The sequence below is a fragment of the Physeter macrocephalus genome, chromosome 14, assembly GCF_002837175.3.
Source record: "Physeter macrocephalus isolate SW-GA chromosome 14, ASM283717v5, whole genome shotgun sequence".
In the NCBI taxonomy this organism is placed as follows: Eukaryota; Metazoa; Chordata; class Mammalia; order Artiodactyla; family Physeteridae; genus Physeter; species Physeter macrocephalus.
Genome location: NC_041227.1, coordinates 6,860,235 through 6,867,282, shown reverse-complemented (window position 1 = coordinate 6,867,282; position 7,048 = coordinate 6,860,235). Strand labels below are relative to the sequence as shown.

The window sequence follows — 7,048 nt, the reverse complement described above, 5'->3', positions numbered from 1 at the left end:
TCTCTCTCTTTTTAAGTCATCTCTGTAGGAACGTGGTGGTCAGGGGCCCCAGAGAGAGGAAGGGTCCAAGACTCCTTGAGCTGGCCTGGGTGCAGGGCACCACCCCAGCAGCTAACACAGGACAACCTACTATCTCAGGTTCGGGCAGATACAGGATGGAATGCAGAAGAAAAGGAATGCTTATAGGAAATCATTTTGCTTGGAATGCTAGATGGCCAAGCTTCAGCCTTTGGTCCTGTGCAACCCTTGCCTCACTTGTCAATAGTGAAAATTAGTTTCAGTTAGAAGAACCAACTAGGGTCACACCAGGTTCTGCTACCTTCACGCTCATTGTTAGAAAAAGATTAACTTGTGTGAACTTTCTGATCTGTTAATTCCTGGGGACTGCTTTATCCTTTCCCAAAGACTATTTGTTGGTCAAATAACCCCAAAGGCTGAAAGCTAAAACACACCTGTCCTGATGTGCAGTTCCTTAAGAATGGACTGGCTGTATGGTTGAGCTGATACGGAAAAGCTGCACCTTCCTGCAGAAGATCAAAGACCTGCTATCCCACCCCAGATCTCAGCCTGAGGTATATTTCAGTGAAGGCAGGTAGCTCTGCTTCTCAAAGCAGAGAAGCAGTTTAAGAGCAGAAAGGTAGAGGAAATCTAGAAAAGAACCATCTTGATACAGATTTATCCCATGGTGTGAGGGAGAGGGCAAAGAAGCCAGTGGCACTTTGCTTATCCAGCAATTTCTGTCACTGTGGTGACCAACTTCTGCCCATTCCATACGGTCTTGAACTGCTCAGGGACTGGGAACTCATTGAAGTCACCACCTTCTGTAGGAACGAGGACATTCATCTCAGAAGATTTGGCGCTGACTATCTCACAATCCAGGGAATTCTTGCTCAGGTAAACGTGGCAGCCATCTGTTTTGTTGATGGAAATCGTTGGCACTTTACCCATTACCTGAACTTTGACATCCCTACAATTGATTATCTCCACAATGCCCACCACATCATCGAACACCAGACCGAGTTTCTTACAGTTATTTACTGTAGCAGAGTTAACTTTGCCCTTGATTTGCAATGTTGAGTTGACACTCTTGAATATGTAAGCCACCTGTTTCAGCTCTGTGTCATCTATCACCAGGTTGGAAACATTCTCCTGATTTTCCACTCTCCACTTCTTGCCCTTCAGTTCAAGTAGAGCTGGCTCCTTCTTTGTGACTGGTTTGGGGGATGGGCTGACTCCTGGTTTAGATGCAGAGAATGGTTTGGGGCCACTTTGTACTGGAGCACTCTGAGCGTTCAAGGCAGGGTTCTTTTGAGTCTTCGTGTCATCAGATACAAGTTTCAGGGCATGTGTGATGCTCTCCCTCTGATTAATCTGTGCAAACAGTGCTGAGCGGGAAGCAGACTCATCTGAGCCTGACCTGGTGGGGACTCGGGGGGAGGTGGGCCTGGGCGGTGGGGGAGGACCCGATCCAGCAGAGGGTCCAGATGGCAATCCACTCAGTCCTTTTGCCACGGCCCGGTTTTGCTCCAGGCCAGTCCAGTGGTATGGAACTCTTTTAATGTAAGCCTGCATCTCTGTCCATATACTCAAGTAAGCTTTGACCCAGCCCACATCTTTGTAGTCCTTGAGGAGTCAATTTGTATAAAACATGGCAGCATCATTCATTTCCTTCACTTAGGGACCAGACTTGGGAGCCATAGCCACCCAACCCAGGGCCTGGATACTTTCACTGACAGCTGACAGGTGATTGAACAACTTGCTGCCTCGGTTCTTCTCCCGAAAGGTTATCATTTCTTGGATCCACTCGGAGATGGGTGCCAGCAAATCAGAAAGCTTATTGCCTGCTGGCTGCTGGCCTTGAGAGGCTGTAACCAAGAGCGCTCGCTCCAACTTCAGACCTGTGTGGGCCATCTCCACATGCTTCTGCACACCTCCCCCAATCTCTTTACCGATCTTGTACTCCGCCACAGGACCGGCCAACGGTGAGTCAAACGCTTGCGCCTATGGAGTCGTTCCTGCTTTGGCAGCGCTGTCTCTACACCCACGGTGCGTGTCAGGGGCATGGAGCCTGCCTTCAGGTGGCCCACTGCTCTCTCCAATCTTTCTACCAGAGTTTTCATGTCAGCCATAATGTTGCACCTGCTCAGAGCTCTGCCTCACCTCGGGACTGTGATCAGCCGCTCTCCCTAGAAACATTTCTGAAGGAGATTTTTTTCTTCTAGTGAGGCCAGATTCTAAGCCAGCCACACGTATGTTCATTACCTTCCCATAGGATTTGGCTCACTGGTGTGAAAAAAACTATGTAGTCTTTGAAATTAAAATGGCCTACCAAAGTGGTTAAAAATGGCAATGAAAAGTGGAAGAATACCAATGTACAATCTTTTGCATCAGCATTTCTCAAATCACTCTGTTTCATCCATTTTTATTTCTACTGATTTAGTCGAAAACCTTACCACTTCTGTTGCGATCCTAACAGGTTCCCTTGCCTGCGGTCTCACCCTGCTGTAATTTACTCTCCATATGGCAGAGAGATTTCCCACAGTCCTCATGGGTCAGGTTATTCTTCTCATTGGCTCTCTTCAGTTGCCTGTGGCGGGAAATGTCCAAACTCTCTGTTACAGACTAGAGGGTGCGTCGTGATTCTCCACTTCTCTCTAAATGCGAGTAAACCTCCTCAACCAAGGGGCCTGTAAGCTGCGACATGATCAGGTTTCTGTCTACATCTCCACAGGCAGGGGACCCTTCACTCTTTACCTCTCACGTTGTTCTGTCTACCCTGCCTTGGCCTGCCTTTTGTGTCGGTAGCCATTACGTTTATCACATTGAATTCTGCAGAATGTAAGTCATGAAAGATGTTAACTGGAGCTGTTAAAAAAATTGATCAAAGAAATTTGAGAAATTGGTGAATATTAAATCACACTATCATATTAAAGTCTGAACATCTATTCTAAAAAAAAAAAAAAGCAGCTTTGCTTAACCAAACATTTCCCAAACATAGCTGAACTCAGAATACCTTTTTTTTGGAAACACACCTGGGTAAATCTGTTTCCTGGGTCAACAATCTGGAAAATTCACTCTTAAAGGTCTTTGCATCCTGGTCTCTCTTTTGCACCCTACCATACATACACTGATGTGAATTCTTTGTGTTTTCCTTACGGCCTATACCCATCACCCTTAGCACAGTGCTCTAACGTTTACTATCTCAAGATTCCTTTGGATATAATTTGCAAAAAACAAATTCAGATTAGTTTTAGCAAATGGGGAAGATTTCATATTGGCAAATATAATGGTGGATGGCAATCTTGGTTATAACTTAGCAGTTCTCAGTAGAGGGTGATTTTGTCCCTCCACCTACTGTCCCCCAGGAGAAATCTGACAATGTCTGAAGACATTTTTGTTGTCACAACTGCAAGAAAGTGGTGCTACTGGCATCTAGTGCCAAGTAGAGGTAAGCACCCTCACCACCACCAGGAGGAAGTATTGAGCCCAAAATGCCAGCGGTGCCAAAATTGAGAAACTCGACTAGATCCAAACACTCAAGTTATTAGGAATTCTTTGTTATTCCTCCCTCATTTCTTCTGTCAAAGCTTGATTTTATCTTTGTCTGCATAGCACGAAATATGCCTGGTGTCCATATCAGATTCCCTTAAATCTAGTTTTATGACCTAATAGAAGAAAAGTCTTCTTCACTAGTTTCAACCAGAAAAATATGCAAGAATTTATTTAATTGGTCCAGGTTTGATCATGTGTTCATTACAGAGTCACTCCCTGTAGATGTTACAATGATCCCAACATAGGCCATGTTCCCATCTTTGGGGAGATGGCATGAGAATTGGGCTGGGGTGGGCAAAACTGTATTAGACAAAAGCAACATTTATCACACTTTCTTAGAATTCACTTCCTCATTTTAAAAATAGAAATGATAATTTATTTCATAAAACATCATTGTGAGACATTTTTAATGTATAACGAGTCTAACAGAATGTTTGAAATAAGAGAGATGTTTAATAAATGGTAGATATGATTCGTAGATTCTTTTTAATGTTTTTACTGTGGCAAGAACACTTAACAGGAGATCAACCCTCTTAACACATCCTTAAGTACGCAATGCAGTATTGTTTACTACAAAAAAAAGCAGCTTTGCTTAACCAAACATTTCCCAAACATAGCTGAACTCAGAATACCTTTTTTTTGGAAACACACCTGGGTAAATCTGTTTCCTGGGTCAACAATCTGGAAAATTCACTCTTAAAGGTCTTTGCATCCTGGTCTCTCTTTTGCACCCTACCATACATACACTGATGTGAATTCTTTGTGTTTTCCTTACGGCCTATACCCATCACCCTTAGCACAGTGCTCTAACGTTTACTATCTCAAGATTCCTTTGGATATAATTTGCAAAAAACAAATTCAGATTAGTTTTAGCAAATGGGGAAGATTTCATATTGGCAAATATAATGGTGGATGGCAATCTTGGTTATAACTTAGCAGTTCTCAGTAGAGGGTGATTTTGTCCCTCCACCTACTGTCCCCCAGGAGAAATCTGACAATGTCTGAAGACATTTTTGTTGTCACAACTGCAAGAAAGTGGTGCTACTGGCATCTAGTGCCAAGTAGAGGTAAGCACCCTCACCACCACCAGGAGGAAGTATTGAGCCCAAAATGCCAGCGGTGCCAAAATTGAGAAACTCGACTAGATCCAAACACTCAAGTTATTAGGAATTCTTTGTTATTCCTCCCTCATTTCTTCTGTCAAAGCTTGATTTTATCTTTGTCTGCATAGCACGAAATATGCCTGGTGTCCATATCAGATTCCCTTAAATCTAGTTTTATGACCTAATAGAAGAAAAGTCTTCTTCACTAGTTTCAACCAGAAAAATATGCAAGAATTTATTTAATTGGTCCAGGTTTGATCATGTGTTCATTACAGAGTCACTCCCTGTAGATGTTACAATGATCCCAACATAGGCCATGTTCCCATCTTTGGGGAGATGGCATGAGAATTGGGCTGGGGTGGGCAAAACTGTATTAGACAAAAGCAACATTTATCACACTTTCTTAGAATTCACTTCCTCATTTTAAAAATAGAAATGATAATTTATTTCATAAAACATCATTGTGAGACATTTTTAATGTATAACGAGTCTAACAGAATGTTTGAAATAAGAGAGATGTTTAATAAATGGTAGATATGATTCGTAGATTCTTTTTAATGTTTTTACTGTGGCAAGAACACTTAACAGGAGATCAACCCTCTTAACACATCCTTAAGTACGCAATGCAGTATTGTTTACTACAGGCACAATATTGTATGGCAGATTTCTAGAACTTATTCCTCTCACATAACTGCAATTCGATACCCTTTGAGAAGCAACTCCCCAACCCCCCTTCCCTCAGTCCTGGTAACACCACCATTCTACTCTCTATTTCTATAAGTTTGACTATTTTAAAGACTTCATATAAGCAGAATCAGACAATATTTGTCCCTTGTGTCCAGCTTACTTCACTAAGCATAATGTCCTCCAGGTTCATCCGTGTTGTCATAAATGGCAGGATTCCCTTCTTTTTCTAAGGCTGAGTAATATTACATTTTATATATATATATATATATATATACATATTTATATATCACACTTTCTTTATCCATTCATCATCAACGGACATTTAGGTTGTTTCTATATCTTGGCTATTGTGAATAATGCTGCAGTGAACAAGGGAGTGCATGTATTTCTTACAGATCCTTATTTCAGTTCTTTTGGATATATGGCCAGAAGCACGATTGCAGGGTCATAGGGTAATTCTATTTTTTAATTTTTTGAGGAGTCTCCATACTTTTCCATAGTGACTGCACCATTTTACATTCCTACCAACATGTATAAGAGTTTTAATGTCTCCGCATCGTCACCAATATGTGTTTTGTTTGTTTTGCTTTAAAAATAGACATTCTAACAGGTGTGACGTGATATCTCATTGTGGTTTTATTTGTATTTCTCTGATGATTAGTGATGTTGATCACCTTTTCTTATACCTGTTGGTCATTTGTATTTCTTCTTTGAAGAAATGTCTATACAAGTCCTTTGCCCATTTTTTAATGACTATTTTGTTTTTGCTCTTGAGTTGTAGGAGTTTCTTACATAATTTGGATATGAATCCTTATCAGATATATGTTTTGCAAATATTTTCTCTCATTCTGTAGGTTCCCTTTTCGCTCTGTTGGTTGTTTTGTTTGCTTTGCAGAAGGTTTTTAGTTTGATGTAGTCCCATTTGTCTAATACTGCTTTTGCTATTTGCGCTTTTGGTGTCATATTAATTGGTAGCTATTTAATGAGGATGCTGATTAGAAGACAAATAGGAAAGCAATATAAATAGTCAATCTCTAACATGAAAAAAAATCAATATCATATGTAGTCCAGAAATCAGAATAGAAAACATAATATTTATCTTTGGTTTTGATTTTTATTTTTAAGTGTCAGCAATTGGGCTTTTAAATTTGCTTGCTTACAAAAGTATACCACAAGCTGATAAAATATATCTGGTAGCTGTGGTGTCAGGAGTCCCCTTAGAGTTGTGAAATATACACAGTTTGAAATATTTGGTGTCAAGGGAGCATTTAAATCCTCAGACCAATTAAGACTAATTATTGAGTGAATAGTGATACTTTTCTTTAACAATGTGAAAGTTAAATTAAAACTTATTTTCAAATTAGAAGGTAACACCTACTACCTGTCAGTCAGTCAAATGTTTGTTTGAGGATCTGGTTAGGAAAAAAATAGAGATGAAAAATACTAACGTAAAGTCAAGTCTTTCTTATATTATGAGCATTATACTTAGATTATACAAAAATCTTGCTTTTTAAACCAGTACTGTGGCAAACCTAAAATAGATTTTTCTGAAACTCATGAACAAGGTCTAGTTAAAGGTGTCAAGCATGTGTGAATTGTAGGTAACTCATGGGCTTGGAATGGCAGAAACATCCCATCGATTGTTGCCAACTGACAACAATCTCATTGTTCTCTCCAGCTATATTAAAATCACATAATATTTCTCC

The 7,048-nt window shown here is 40.4% G+C and overlaps 1 pseudogene; it reads right to left on the bottom strand.

Annotated features, from left to right (window-relative positions):
• Window positions 1-500: 500 nt before the first annotated feature.
• Window positions 501-2,129, bottom strand: LOC102992271 (adenylyl cyclase-associated protein 1-like; annotated as a pseudogene).
• Window positions 2,130-7,048: the final 4,919 nt, after the last annotated feature.